This window comes from Octopus bimaculoides, chromosome 6, assembly GCF_001194135.2.
Source record: "Octopus bimaculoides isolate UCB-OBI-ISO-001 chromosome 6, ASM119413v2, whole genome shotgun sequence".
Taxonomy (NCBI): domain Eukaryota; kingdom Metazoa; phylum Mollusca; class Cephalopoda; order Octopoda; family Octopodidae; genus Octopus; species Octopus bimaculoides.
This window is the reverse complement of record NC_068986.1, coordinates 2,584,631-2,599,519: the sequence shown is the minus strand read 5'-3', so window position 1 is coordinate 2,599,519 and position 14,889 is coordinate 2,584,631. Positions and strand designations below refer to the sequence as shown.

The 14,889-nt window shown below is 35.5% G+C and overlaps 1 protein-coding gene across 3 annotated transcripts in view; it reads left to right on the top strand.

Annotated features, from left to right (window-relative positions):
• Positions 1 to 14,889, top strand: part of LOC106881141 (phosphatidylserine decarboxylase proenzyme, mitochondrial) — a 78,591-nt gene that overhangs the window by 32,337 nt on the left and 31,365 nt on the right. The window lies entirely within an intron of this gene.

The window sequence follows — 14,889 nt, the reverse complement described above, 5'->3', positions numbered from 1 at the left end:
ACACACACACACACACACACACACACACACACACACACACACACACACACACACACACACACACACACACACACATGATGAGTTTACAGGGATAGATTATCCAGGTGGGTACCATAATATAACTCTCAGGTATAGTCCAGGTTATGGCTAACCACATCAAGTAATAAGAAGCCCCAAGGATTGCTTATGGTGAACAATCCCACTGTAATTCTTCTGATAGGTGAATTTGATTTCACTTTGTGGGACTCTGAATATATATGTGTGTGTATATAACGTTCTGTTTCTCTGTACTGTACTATAACAGAAGGGATAAATTTGTTTTCCTCTTGCAGGACAACAATAGGTTGACTGAAGCAATATAATGATCTTCAGATATAATAAAAATAACATTTATACAATACTAGAAACTGACCTATTTCCAAATTTCTCCCTAAAATACCATCTGTATTTTAACTCTTTAACTGTGAAATTAGATTTCATGTTTATTCCTGTAACAGTGTTAAATATCTACCCAAAAATATATTGTTATTTTCTGCAAGTCACATTGCCTCAATAAACTTGACATCTCACAACAAAAAATAGTTTCAAATAGTATTCCTCAACAAAAGATAGAATGGTATATTAAAAATGCTTTCCACACTCCAGGGTAATGAAATTTTGAATGAGTATATTTGATTTCTGCAATAAAAAGGTTAAAATGATGGGGTAGAAGTTGTTAATCAAGATCTGTTGGTTTCTGCATTTCAGTTCACAGTTACAACATGGAACCTCCCTAGTAAGCTCTGACACCAATCTGTTTCTAGTGTTATGTATCTTGATGGAGATAGCTGTGACACTGGAGACTATTCTATATGGAACCAGCTTGGTCTATTTTTACAAGCTTTCCAGTATGCATAATTTCTATAGCAATCCCATAGGTTATCTGTAGCAGTGGTGAGTTTATAATAATGAAGGAATCAATATTTGAATTGTAACAGCTGAAAGGTTCACAGCAGATGTAGGCAATACAATATGTACTAACTGGTGATTATTTTAAAAATATTAGATGACAACCCTAAGAAAGATAGTGTTTTGTATTTTTAAAAAAGAATTGTGTTGGGATATTTATTTAATAGTGACAAAATTATACTCTCACAGCTTTAGTAAGGTCAAAAACTCCTAACTGGTGGTGGCTAAATTTTGAGTAATAATAATCCTTTCTACTATAGACACAAGACCTGAAATTTTGGGGGAGGGGACTAGTTGATTACTTTGACTCCAGTGTTTCACTGGCACTTAATTTATCGACTCCCAAAAGCATGAAAGGCTTGGAATGTAGCAATGGGCAAAATACTGCTATGCATTTCATCCAGGAAGCTAAAAATTCTGCCAGCCTGCTGCCTTAATTATAATAATGATAGATCTTCCCTTTTGTCAACTTATACTGGGCATCATAACATGCACCAACCATTTTACTAATTAGTTAATTTATTACTTTCAAAATAAAATAAAACAAAAAAAAGCTTGTTCGAATTGAGACCTACATAGTGCTGGCATCATGCAAGTCATTTCTGTTGTTGTAATTGTACAACTTTTGTTCACTTTCAAATTGAATTTGTAACCTGATCATTTTCCACCTTCAGTAATTCTTTATTTAAACACCTGCTTCATACAGTGATGTATTGATTTAAGTGGATGTATATTGTGGTATGTTATTAAAAATGTGAGTATTTAGGACAATAATACTCGAGACAGTTGTAACCACTTTGTAGTTTGAAGAGTTTTCATAAGTCCACTTAAGTCATTATTTAGTTGAACCCTCTTGGCATATGGTACTTCATAGAAGTAACCAGCATCACAAATTTTTATTAGAATAGATTTATAGCAGGAATTAGACAGACATATAAGCAAAATATTGGTCACTACTTTCCATAAGAAAAATAAAACTGGTGGATATTGTCTTTGAGACAGTTTTGTTTTGTCTTATTAATGTGTCCATCCTTCTTAAAAACTAGGGTGCGAATTGAAAATATGGATGCTATTCCTTGTCCATCTGACAATGTAGAGGCTCCCTAGTTGGCTCACTGATAGTCTAGATCAAGCATGGGCAACCTTTTTTGTGAAGAGTTGCATGTGACCTGGTTCATCATCAGGCAGGCCTCAATTTATTTCACATCTCTCAGTTTTTATGGTGTGTGTATATATGTGTTTGTTTACATTTTGCTTTAACAGGGATCTATTCTTTCTAAAACTGGTAAGGTTTAGTAACAGGAAAGGCATCTGGCTGTAAATAATATACTTGTCTAACTCTTACTAGCTTGGAAAAAACAAATGTAAAGCAAATGAACTAATTTTAGCTAGTTGTAAAAACTTCAACCAAAAATGTGGCTGCATTTGTGGCAAGTAGACCAATCCAAAGAGTTTCCTATGTTGCCTCATCTAAATGTTTGTGTTCTTTAAAGGCATTTTGCTGTTCGCCCTCAGCGCTATGAAATGCTGGATTTAAAAAAAAATTCAAAAGTTTAACAGACTTTACAGTCATGAATTTAACACTCATTCCCCAGTGTCCATCTCCACAGAACACCCAATTCTATTGCCTGATCTCCATGTCACGTTGCTGTGGTGCTAACTCCAATAAAATTGACTTGTCTGTCTAAGTAATTGACCTGTGTAAAGTGGAGAGGACAGCTATGGAAATTAAATAACTTTAATTATTATAAAATGTTTTTCCCATGCTGTTAATCATTGTTTTAATTTTCTGCACTTGTTTATGTAAAACAAAATCCAGACCCACTTTGTTGGTGGAAATTCATTTCTTCTGCCTTTCAGAATATTCGTCTTTTGTTCTTCTGCCAACACAGACCCAACATTTGTGCTTTTCTTTTGATGTTTATCATCAATCTTAAGGCAGCAAGCTGGTAGAATCAATAGCAGCCTGGGCAAATGTTTTGTGGCATTTTGTCCGTCTTCATGTTCTGAGTTCAAACTCCATTGAGGTCAGCTTTGCATTTCATCCTTTCAGGGTCGATAAAATAAATACCATTTGAACACTGGGGTTGATGTAATTTTACTTACTCCCTTCCGTGAAATTGCTGGCCTTGTATCAAAATTTGAAATCAGTAATGTTTATCAGTCTTTCTAGTTGAGTTGTAGACAATCTGTCATATTGCTTAATACCAGCAGCTGGTAGTTGAGCACTTTTAACAGAGGTCCAGTTTGTTACAAGTATTTGGTTGAGATTGCTGGTCTGAAAATAACTTATTGTCCTCTCACCTGTTCCAGGACACCGTATAAATGGTTGTGGCACCACCCTTCCTCCTTTGACCAAGTTATGCAACAAGAAACATCTCAATTTGTTCTTAGATCACTCTCACTTCTCTATCACCTATTTAAAAATACTGCTTCATAAAATACATCACTGGAATATAGAGTGAGATATGTTCCTCCAAACTAAGAGAGTAGTAACATCAAATAAGAATTTACTTGGACTTTGACAACCTGCTCAACCCATGCCAGCTTGGAAAGTAGATGTTAAAATGTTGATGATGATTACCACCATCATCATCTGCATCACTACACAACCACAAACTGCACTTAACTGCTAACTATTTCTGATTGTTCTGTAACCTTACAAAATTTTCACTTAATCCTTTCTTCCCTAGAGCTCCTATGTTGATCAGAAACTCTCTTCCTGATCATCATTCCTTAATAACCATTAACCCTTTCATTACCAACCCAGCTGAAACCACCTCTGGTTCTGAGTACAAATGTCTTGTTTTCATAAGTTTTTAATTAAAATCTTCCACCAAACCTTAGTCACAATTTATGTTCATAACATGAGCTGAATGATAACTAAGTTGTTTTACTAAATTCTTTGTTATATTTAAAGTAATTGAAAGAAACACAGAGCATCTGAAAATAGAAATACAGTAACGAAAGGGTTAAGCTTGTTGTAATTCAAATTGAGCATTAACTACACTAATCTCACCCAATTTTCTTTCCCACTTCTTCTGTCTAGGATGGTCTAATTACATCATGGGTGGTATTATTACTCTTATCTGAACTAAGTAATTAAAAAAATGTCATTTTAAATAATTCAGATAAATACATTGGCAGGCATACTAAGATTGAAGAGTAGATATAAAGGCATTTTTAAGCAGAATGATGTGCATGTATGTATACAAACAATTCACATTGTTATCTTCTTTTCTCGTCGTCATTTGTCCATTTTTTCCATTCTCCAGTACAGCCTCTTTCTTGCCAGTTGTTACATGATTTGTTCTTCTCTCCTTCTTGAGGTTCAGTATCCTAAGATCAGCCTTTACTACTTCTTCCCATGTCTTCTTCAGTCTTCCAATTTTGCAAGATGCTTCCACTTGGAACCAGCTCTCCTCCTCCATTTGCATCACATGTAGGTAATAGGAAATGTGAATCCTAAGGAACCTGCTAGGCATCTGAAGGAATTCATACTGCTAACTACTTTTGTGCATTTATTGAATACAAGGTCCTTATTCTCGCTCAGCCTTCCTGTGATACCTCTGCACTGCTGTGCACCCATAGTTTGTATTGGTTACACTGTAGGTATGTAATTCCTACCCACTCCTTTTCTGCATATTGAGCATGGCCATTTCCCAGATGGCTGTAAAGTTTTGTCTTCTTGTTAACTAAAACTTGTATTTGCAAAGTTTACTTTGAGGTTTCTTGTTTCTAAGCTTTACTTTGATATTGAGAATTTCTTTTCTAATTCTTCAACAGATTTGGTTATAAGAATTAAGTCATTGGCATATGGAAGTTTCCATAGGCAGCCAGTTTTAAATCTTTCTATTACTGTCTGAAGAACTATAATAAACCAGATGGGACTGAGACTACTACCTCATTAAATTCATTGCTAACTTTTGCTTTGCTACCAGCATCTTTGTACATTCCTTTTATTTCTCTTTTCTTTTTGCATTAGTGAGGGCAAGTGCACTGCTACAATTCTATACACTTTTCACTTTTCTCCAACAGTGTCTTGGTCTGCACTGGTACACTGTTTTGCAATCTGCAACACCTCTCAACCTCTCATCACAGAACATTGGCAAACTTATTTTCAGCATCTCTCTTTGCTAAGTATATGTGACATCTTGCTTCTCTTCTGGTTTTCCCATTTTCTTCCAATCTTTCCATTCCTACCTCTTAGCTTTTATGGCTCCGTACACACTTCCATTCCACCACCATGGCTCCTTTTCCTTGTAATACATACCAACTAGCATTTCTTTAAATCTATGTCTGGTCGAGATGTTTTTTTTTTTTTCTGCTTCCCTGCTTTCCTTCTCCTTGTTGTCTTGTGTCTCCGATTCCACACACTCACACACATGGTTTTTGAACGAGTTACTTTTTTTTAAAAGTAACTATGCATTAACATTATGTAATATTATAGTTAAATATCAATTTCTAATGTAAGCATAGTTCCAATATATTCAGTATGGATTGAAAGGCACAAATCCATGTTATAAATGGATACCCAAACCAAATTCTATAAGTAACATTCCATTGGGTCTAGTTTCACTTTACTTTTGAGTTAAGAAAAACAAAAAAGAAAAGAAAATGAAAATGGATGGGAAAATGTGATAAACACATTTTCAATTGTGTAGAGTTTCTTTTTTGCTAAAGTGAAGATCTACATTATTCTTCATAATGCTTTTTTTTTTGTTTTTTTAAACTTTTTATTCTAACCCCTTTTAAGCTAAACTTGAGCTTGCTGTTCTTTCCATGAACTAACAGATCTGTGTTTTATCACCATTAAGTGATTTACTGTTTCTCACTGAAATTCTCTTTACTTCTTGCTTATGAATGTAGTCTTTCCTTGTCTCTGCATTTGTTACAATTTTTACATTTCTCCTCTAATCATTCTACTCCTCCTCTGCCCCACGCTCTCTCTTTCTCCCTCTCTCTAACTATTCCTCTAATGTTATTGTAAAATTTGATTGTCTCTTTTCTATTCTTTATTTGCTCAAGATTATTGGTTTGAAAGCATGATGTCCCATCTTGTAACAAACCACTCTATTTTCATGGAGAACCAATATCCATGTTCACACACTACACACCAAGACATGACGTGACCTGTTCTCTGGCTTTCTTTGTCTCTCTCTCCCTATATGTTTTCTCTTAGTCATTCTCTTCCCCCTTCATTCTCTTTCATGCTTTTCATCTTTACTCTGTCTTTCCTCTCACTCTTATCCTATCCTGAGTGATTACTCACACTTGTTATAACTCTTTCTTGTATTGATCTCTAGCACTCTCTACCAGCTTAAAAGCCGTCCTATCAGGCAGCTTTTAAGCAACTAACTCTGAATGGGAAGATCTGCAAAGAGATCTCTGGCTTGTTTTGGAGAATTTGTTGCAATTGCTTCCTCCAGAGTCATATCCCAATGATGATCATATTCGTCGCTAAATTCATGTCAAAAAAATATCACCGAAAACAATCGCAGTAATGAAAACATAGGAATCCAAAATTTGAGGATTGTAGATCCATATTCGGCCCAGAATGCTTTTGATTTACTCACGGAGTCAGTCTGATTCCAAAATAGTTTGATATGTTGGGCAACGGCCTCGAGGAGTTAAGTTGAAAAAGTGTGACACACTGACATTCACATTTATTATATTAGATGTGTGCCCCACCACTGCTTGACAACTGGTGTTAGTGTGTTTACTTTCCCATTACTTAGCAGTTTGGCAAAAAGAGACCAACAGAATAAGTACCAGGCTTTAAAAAAATAATTACTGGGTTTGATTCATTTGACTAAAAATTCTTCAGCCTGACCACAGCCAAATGTCTGAAACAAGCAAGTAAAAGATCTCTCTCTCTCTCTCTCTCTCTCTCTTTCTCTCTCTCTCTCTCTCTCTTTCTCTCTCTCTCTCTCTCTCTCTCTTTCTTTCTCTCTCTCTCTCTCTCTCTCTTTCTCTCTCATGAGTCTGTAGCCTATGCTGAATAATGGTCCTTGTGAAAGTTACTGAATGTTCACTTCATTACTTATTATACTCGTTCTTTTATTTCATAGTAGTAGTGGTGATGGTGTTAACAATGGTGGTTTTAGCTGTTGATGTTTGTAGTGATTAGTGGTAGTTGGTGGGAAGTAAGAGTTCCGTTGACTTTGTGTGTGCATAATGGAATTGATTTGACAAAGAAATTTTATACACACACACACACACACACACACACATATATATGTATATATATATATATATATGTATAAAATGGGTGTATGTATCAGAATTAATGAAATGAAGGAAAATAGTGTGATGTGGGTGTGGCATGAAGTGTGCCGAGAATGTTGTGTATGTATATATAGATATGGGACTACTGATATGCATGTATGATGCATTCCTAAGTGAAGAACATGAAACTGAAAACTGATTGGCTGAGAAGTATGAGGAGAACTGCGATCAGCTGATTGTCAAGGACGTGCTAGCAACTGTTATGATACTGATGGGACATGTTAAAATGAAACTACAAATAGTGAAGCTATATATCAGTGTATACAATTCTAGGACACTACTTTTATAGGATTTTTAGTTGAAAGTATCGGTGTTTATTTCAATCTCTAACTGCTTGACAGAATCCAGTGTCCAAGAACTGCATCATGCTCCAATGTCTGCTTTGGCCTGGTTTCTTCAGCTGGATGTCTTTCCTAATACCAGCCATTTTACAGCATGAGCTGGGTACTTTTTTTATGTCATCTGCACATTGTTGAGACTACCATACAGTTTGCTGGATTATAAGCACTGGGGTGGTGGTGGGGGAGTCAGTTTCATCCTGGGGAACAAAAGGATTACTATGAAGAGGGGGAGAGCAGAGAAGATTCTTGTAGTCTCTATGACTACATGCATCTAGTAGCGGAAAGCGAGGAGATGTGAATATTTTGTATAGACTTTGCTGTATATGGCAACAGGCACAGCCAAGTGGTTACGGAGCTTGCTTTGCAGTCATATGGTTTTGAGTTCTTCTATTATAGCCCCAGGCCAGCCAGTGTATTGTGAGCAAATTTGGTTGATAGAAGCTATGTGAAAGTTTGCTTTGTGTGTGTGTGTGTGTGTCCGTGTCCTTCCACCACTTGACAGTGTCCATTTGTTTATGACCCTGTGATTTAGCAGTTCAGCAAAGGAGATCGATATAATAAGTATCAAACTTAAAAAATAAGTACCAATTTGTTCAACTAAACTCTCTAAAGTGATGCCCCAGTATGGCTGCAATCCAATGACTGAAACAAGTAACAGATAAAAGATATAACTGGTTAAAACTAAAGCTGTTTATCTAACATAAGTGGAGGCACATGGCTTAGTGGTTAGGGGTGTTCAGCTCATGACCATAAAGATGTGGGTTCAATTCCTGGACCGGGTGGTGCATTGTGTCCTTAAGCAAAGCACTTCATTTCATGCTGTTCCAGCCCATTCAGTTGAAAATAAGTTCTAGCTGAATGCTAATACAGTTCTCTCTCTCTCTCTCTCTCTCTCTCTTTCCTACTATCACATTCTGAATGTTCTAATGCCCCAAGGGTGGGAGGAAATCGAGAGAGTGACTGTCTGCCCACAACGATGTAGGCTTGAAAAGCAGTTAGCAAAAGTATGATACATTCTATTCAGACCGACTTGCTTGTGGCTGACAGCTGTGTAATCTAACATGGTTAATGAATGGTATTACTGCTAATGGTTCTAATCAGGTATCTGGTTCTTTACAAAGTTGTACCCTAGGACATCATTGATTTACTTTATTTGTTTATATATTCATTTTGTTGTTGTTGTTGCAGACAAGGTTTTCTATTATAAACAAATCTGTTGTTAGATTCTTGTTAGGTTTATTGGAAGCCAATGACATTAGGGTGATAAATATAGTATCATTTCCGGCATTTTTGTAATCAACTAACTTGTTTAAGGCTAATTCATTTTGCTGTTCTTTCATTTCAAAAGTGTTCTATGGTTTCAATGCATCAACAGCAATGGAATTGTTTCAACATCTGCTTTTCTCTGCTCATATAATATGTCGAGTCGGGAATAAAAAGGCACCTGTTGTACCCATTTTTGTTGTGTTACTCCAGATTAGCTCCAATTGAACAGATCTATGGTCAAGGACGCTCCAACCATGACCATCTTGTTTTCTTTTTTTTTTTTTTTTGGTCTTTGTCAATGTATCTAGGATCACATGTGGTTCTTTTCTGATAGTGACAGTATGGTGTGATATGAAGGAAATTTGGTTGCTATTTCTGGCAAGTCAAGTGACCATGTAGTGACTCCCCTCCTTGGTTCATGATTGCATTTTGTTCCATGTGTTTTCATCTCTGATTTTATTCTCTTCAAAGTCTTGATCTGGCCTATACAATAGGTACCTTCCACTATTAATTCATCATATTTTCTCCATCCTACCCCCAACAAGATCAGTCTCTATACATGTGTGCCACAATAAAAAGCACTCTCATATCACTACATCAAAGAAACATGTGGGCAGAATTTTGAACATTTATTATTTTAAGCTTTTGTTCCAGTCATTAGGCTGCAGCCATGCTGGGGCACCATTTGAAGGGGTTTAATCGATCTTATCAATACCAGTACTTAATTTTATTTCAGTAAGTTGCAGGATGTAAACAAACCAACCTAGTCAAACTGCAAAATACAGAAACAGACAAACACGCACACACACATGAAGGGTTTCCATAAAGTTTCTGTCAGTTGCTGGGGACTGGTTAACCTGGGATTGTAATTGAAGACACTTGCCTAAGGTGTTACGCAATGGGACTGATCCTGGCCTTGCATGGTTGTAAAATGAACTTCTTGACCATGCAGCCTTGCTTGCCTGTCTATCTACATATATATTTTTTTCTTTCATTAGATAAACACAAGGCATTAAGTTTATAAAGAAAACAAATGTCATTGCTTTTCTTGAGGATTTTAGTAATCTAAAGTAAACTGGTTTTAAACTGGAAATCAAGCTCTCTTATTTACTTTCTCCTCCATGCCCAAATCACTCATTTACTCTCTCTCTCTCTCTCTCTCTCTCTCTCTCTCTCTCTCTCTCTCGTTATTGTAAATTGCAAATTCCAATACTGTTGTGTTTATAACCAGACTAAAATCACTTCAGTAATCTTTTTAGCAAAAAAAAAAATTACATATGACGTTTTCTAAATAATTATCATTTGTATTTTATTAATGTAATTTATGTTAATTATCATTTAATTATGCTAATTTCGACTATATATTAATCAATATTATTGTTAAGATCATTAATTAGCCTCCTTGGAGGAGGCCTTTCTATTTGCATACATTTTTCTATAACATTGTTTTGATCAAATGAATTAAAACAGTCACAAGTTTTTGTTCCAATTTGTAACAAGTCAGAAGCTATTATTATTGTTATTGTTTCTATGTTAATTTTAAACATTTTGTTGTTAGTAAAATGTTTTATGATGATTCTTAGTTCTGATGGCAATTAATTGTGTTGTTGGGACGACACTGATGATTTACTCTTCATGGAGAAGTACTAGGAAAGATATACTAGGCTTCTCTTGCATGGAAATTTCCAGGCTCATAAAAGCTGCTGGTGTCAGTGGAAAACGCATAAATTATAGAGGGAATGCTGACAAAGCTTAGAGCTGTGTGAGATTCACCTATCATCATATCTGTTTACAACTAAGTAGACTGCGAGATTTAAGTGTTTAAGCCTTGAAGCTCAACATTGGTGACAGGATGACAATCATTGACCTTTTGCTTGGTAAGGCTAATATCCTATTGACTTGGCCTGCTGCAGATTTTTGAAACAAATTAGTTTCATCAAATAAACTACGAGAAATATAGCATTTCAAGAATATTTTGTATAATGTAAATAGTAAAACACAATATAGTTTTCTTAAAGAAAAAGCACTGAGTTCCTCTATTCTCTCCTTTATATATTTTCCTTCTACCTTGACCTCACGTCACTCTCTTTCCATATGGGGGAGCCTTGTATTCATCTCTTCGGCAAGACACCTGCTCCCGACCCTCTTATTACTTTCTTAACCCTCAACATCATACCCAACTCAGTTGAAGAGTCTTGCATTGCAGGTACTTGGTAATCTCACTAGTACTGGTACCATGAAAAAAAAAAAATACCCAGTACATGCTGTGAAGTGGTTGGCTTTGGGAAGGGCATCCAACCAAAACAGACATTGAAGCTTAGTGCAGTTCTCTGGCTCATCATTTCATGTTAAACTGTCCAACCTCTATGCTAGCATTGAAAAGGTGATGTTGAATAATGATGATGTTTGGGTGGTTGCATCTTGTCATGGCACCAGCACTAAAAATAAAAGAATTATCATGTGCTAAACAGGACTAAAGGGTCCTCTAGAGACTATGTTGTTTCCATTTGTTTTCCAACCTCTTTACAGAATGTGGGGTACAGAGTGCATTTTATCATGGAACCAACACTAGTGACGTAGCTTTCTTTCCTGTGAAACTAAAAAGTTTTTACTATTCTGTAGCATCTCTATTTGCTCAAGGTAACATGACCAAGAAATTTGCATTTTATACCCAGCCAACCCATGTAAACATACACATAAGTCCAACTATATAAATGTTATTGAATCAACATTGCTAGCCTGTGTTACCTCTACATGGGTGGTATGAGTTTTTTTAGACAATCTAATCTCCTAAAACCTACGTCTTTTATACGACATTTAATTTTGCTAGATGCAGGATCTAAAAAGCAGAACATCTGTTGCCTTGGGGCAACAGATTGATTTTCTGCCTGATTAACCCTGCTCCACCAACAGAGAAATAAACAATTCAAATTACAACATAGGTTTAATAGAATAATTAGTTTACAAGTCGTTTTGATTTGCATTAATTTCCTCTTTTATTCCTTGTGTTTCTGATTGTATTTCTGATATATATTGATTACAAGACATCAAGCCAATTTTGTCGAGGAGTTAATGTGTGTGTGTGTGTGTGTGTGTGTGTGTGTGTGTGTATCTCTCCCCATTTTCATTTAACATCCTTTTTGCCATGCTGGCATGAGTTGAATGGTTTGACAAGATCAAATACGCCAGAGGGCTGTGCCAGGTTCTATGTCTGCTTTGGCATGGTCTCTACAGCTCAATGTACTGGGTGTTTTTTACGTAGCACCAGCACCAGTGAAGTCACCAGGTACCTGCAAAATAAGACCTCTCAACTGAGGTGGATATAGACCAGAGGAAAAAGAAATTATGATAGGAGAGAAACAGGTGTTATATGTATATACACACACATATATATATCAATTGATTCAGCTCCATTATTGTACTGGTACTTTTGGTAATGATACCAAAATGATAAAAGACCATCACAGCACTAAGCTTTGGAAATTATGAATGTCTCGCCACTTGTCAATAACTCTGTCATCGCCATTACTTTCTACACACCCATGCACATACTCTCCGTCTGTCTCTCCCTTAAATCCTTTGTCTTTCATTTTGTCTTCTATTTTCTGATCCTAAGCCACTTTGTAAACTCCTGTCTCCCACTTAATTTTAAGCATTCTTCAATCTATTCCATATCGAAGTCACATGCATGGAAGAGATATTTTAAGCACTAAACCATAAAGTCAGACGACAAGGCTACCTTGACTAAGGAATATATAGCATGGAAAATGAATGATAAATGATAATGAAGATGATGTATACACACACATACACACACACATAGAGAGAGAGAGAGAGAATAGGGAAAACGGATGTTAAGTGATAATGATATATACATCATTAATCTGAATAAGCAGGAAACTGTCTCCCGATATGGATCAAACGTGTGACTGTCACCTGATCAGAATAACCAGCTTACCTGTTGTTTTACATTATTCTTTGTAAATCTTTTAAGACATGGCTGGAGTGTATTCTCACTGGAAATTCTTTTATCTGGATTACAATAATTTCACTCGGCAGATCAATGGAAACTAGCTGTGCTGATCATTATTCCATTAAACCCGTGATTCAATCTTTTTGCATGACCAACAAGCTTAGGATTGGGAATTCAATCTCAATTATGTTATTATGTGTCTCTGGACTTTTCCACACGTGAATTTTATTATTGATTTACAAGACTTTATTTATTTATTTATTTGAGGGGGTGGTCCTACAGTTTCCCTTCCAATTAAGATTTGCTGTGAAATTATAGTGTGCGCTGCAATCAATATGTGATAAAAAGGAGAAGTTAAAAAAGACTTTGGTTTTAGAAAAACAAAAGAAATTCTTGGTTTTCATGTGAAAAAGAGAGAGTAATGTTTATGTTAGATTTAATAGAATTCGTTTGATCTTTTACTGGTTTCTTTTATTGGGTTGTGGTCATGCGTAAGTACAGGCTACAAGAATGTAATCAGTTACTGACTGTAGTTCTTTCATTGGTATTTATTATATTTTATGAGGCTGAGGAGGATGGAAAAATGCTAAGTTTCAGCTTTAGTGGGATTTGAACTTAGAATGTAAAGGAAACATAAGCCGCTACCACAAAGTATTTTTATTCTTTTCTGGCTCTCTACTAGTTCTGCCAACAACCACATTTGTAAGTTCTAATTGGAAGAGAGATTGAAGGACTACACTTGCAAATAAAATAACTAGAGAAATAAAGAAAGCTTTGTAATTGATAAAGAACTTCACACATGGAGAAGTCCAAAGACAAAAATGTAATTAACTGAATTTGCAGTGCTAAGTATGTTGGTCATGCAAAAGAGATTGAATCACAGGTTTGATATTACAAAATAATGATCAGCACAACCAATTTCCATTGATATGTTGACTGAAATTATTGTAATCCAGATAACGGAATTTCCAGTGAAAATACACAAGAATGTTTATGGAAAATTTATACAAAGTATCTTTGATAATTTGTATTTTTTGATAAAATTCTATCTCCTATCTGGCATTATTCATCATCATCATCATCATCATCACTTATGTGTCCACTTTCCGTGCTGGCATGGGTTGGATGAGTCATCAGCTGAATAATTTCTTTTTGAGGTTTGAATTTACCAATTCCACTGCTATTTAAAGATTCGTCAAAGTTTACTCTCTTCTTACTCCTAAAGTGAAGTAACAAATGGAAGTCTACTTGTTAAAATATAAACGGAACTGTGCCAGGCACTGCTTATTTACATTGCAATACAAGGTTAAAAACCTAGCGATGATTACTGTATCTTGTGGGTCGCTAAGCAACAATGAAATTTTGATCTGCATTCAAATCTGCTGTAAAATCGTTTGTGGACATAATTTAATCCCACATTGAGATTAAATACCCATAGATATGGCTTTATATATTTATCTATTCGTAACCCACACTCTGTTGGTACTCTAATTCAGTGGCTAATAATAGAAATGTCATGTATTACTTTATACACCGTGTGTTGGTGTATGTGTGTGAGGGTAGGTAGGTAGTATTTTTTGAAGGAGTGTTTTGCAGCCAGATGCCTTTCTAATGCCAAGCCTTTAAGCCAGCTTTTACAATGCACAAGGATATAGTGTGTTCTAAAAACCAAACCAGGATATACAGATTTTATATACATATATAATATAATAATAAATAATATATATATAATCAGACTGGAGCCTGGTGTTGCCATCCGGTTTCACCAGTCCTCAGTCAAATCGTCCAACCCATGCTAGCATGGAAAGCGGACGTTAAACGATGATGATGATGATGATGATGATGATGATATATGTGTGTGTGTGTGCGTGTGTATATATATACATATATATATATATATATATATATATATTTTATTTTTTTAATTTATTTACGGCCTCAAACATCTCATAATACCTTGCGCTTTAGTTTTGCCCCCTATTATTTATCTTGTTTCTCTCCATGAAATTCAATTGAATTCAGTTGTTGTCTTAAATTCATGCTTATTCATTTTCTAAGCTTCCTAAATTCATG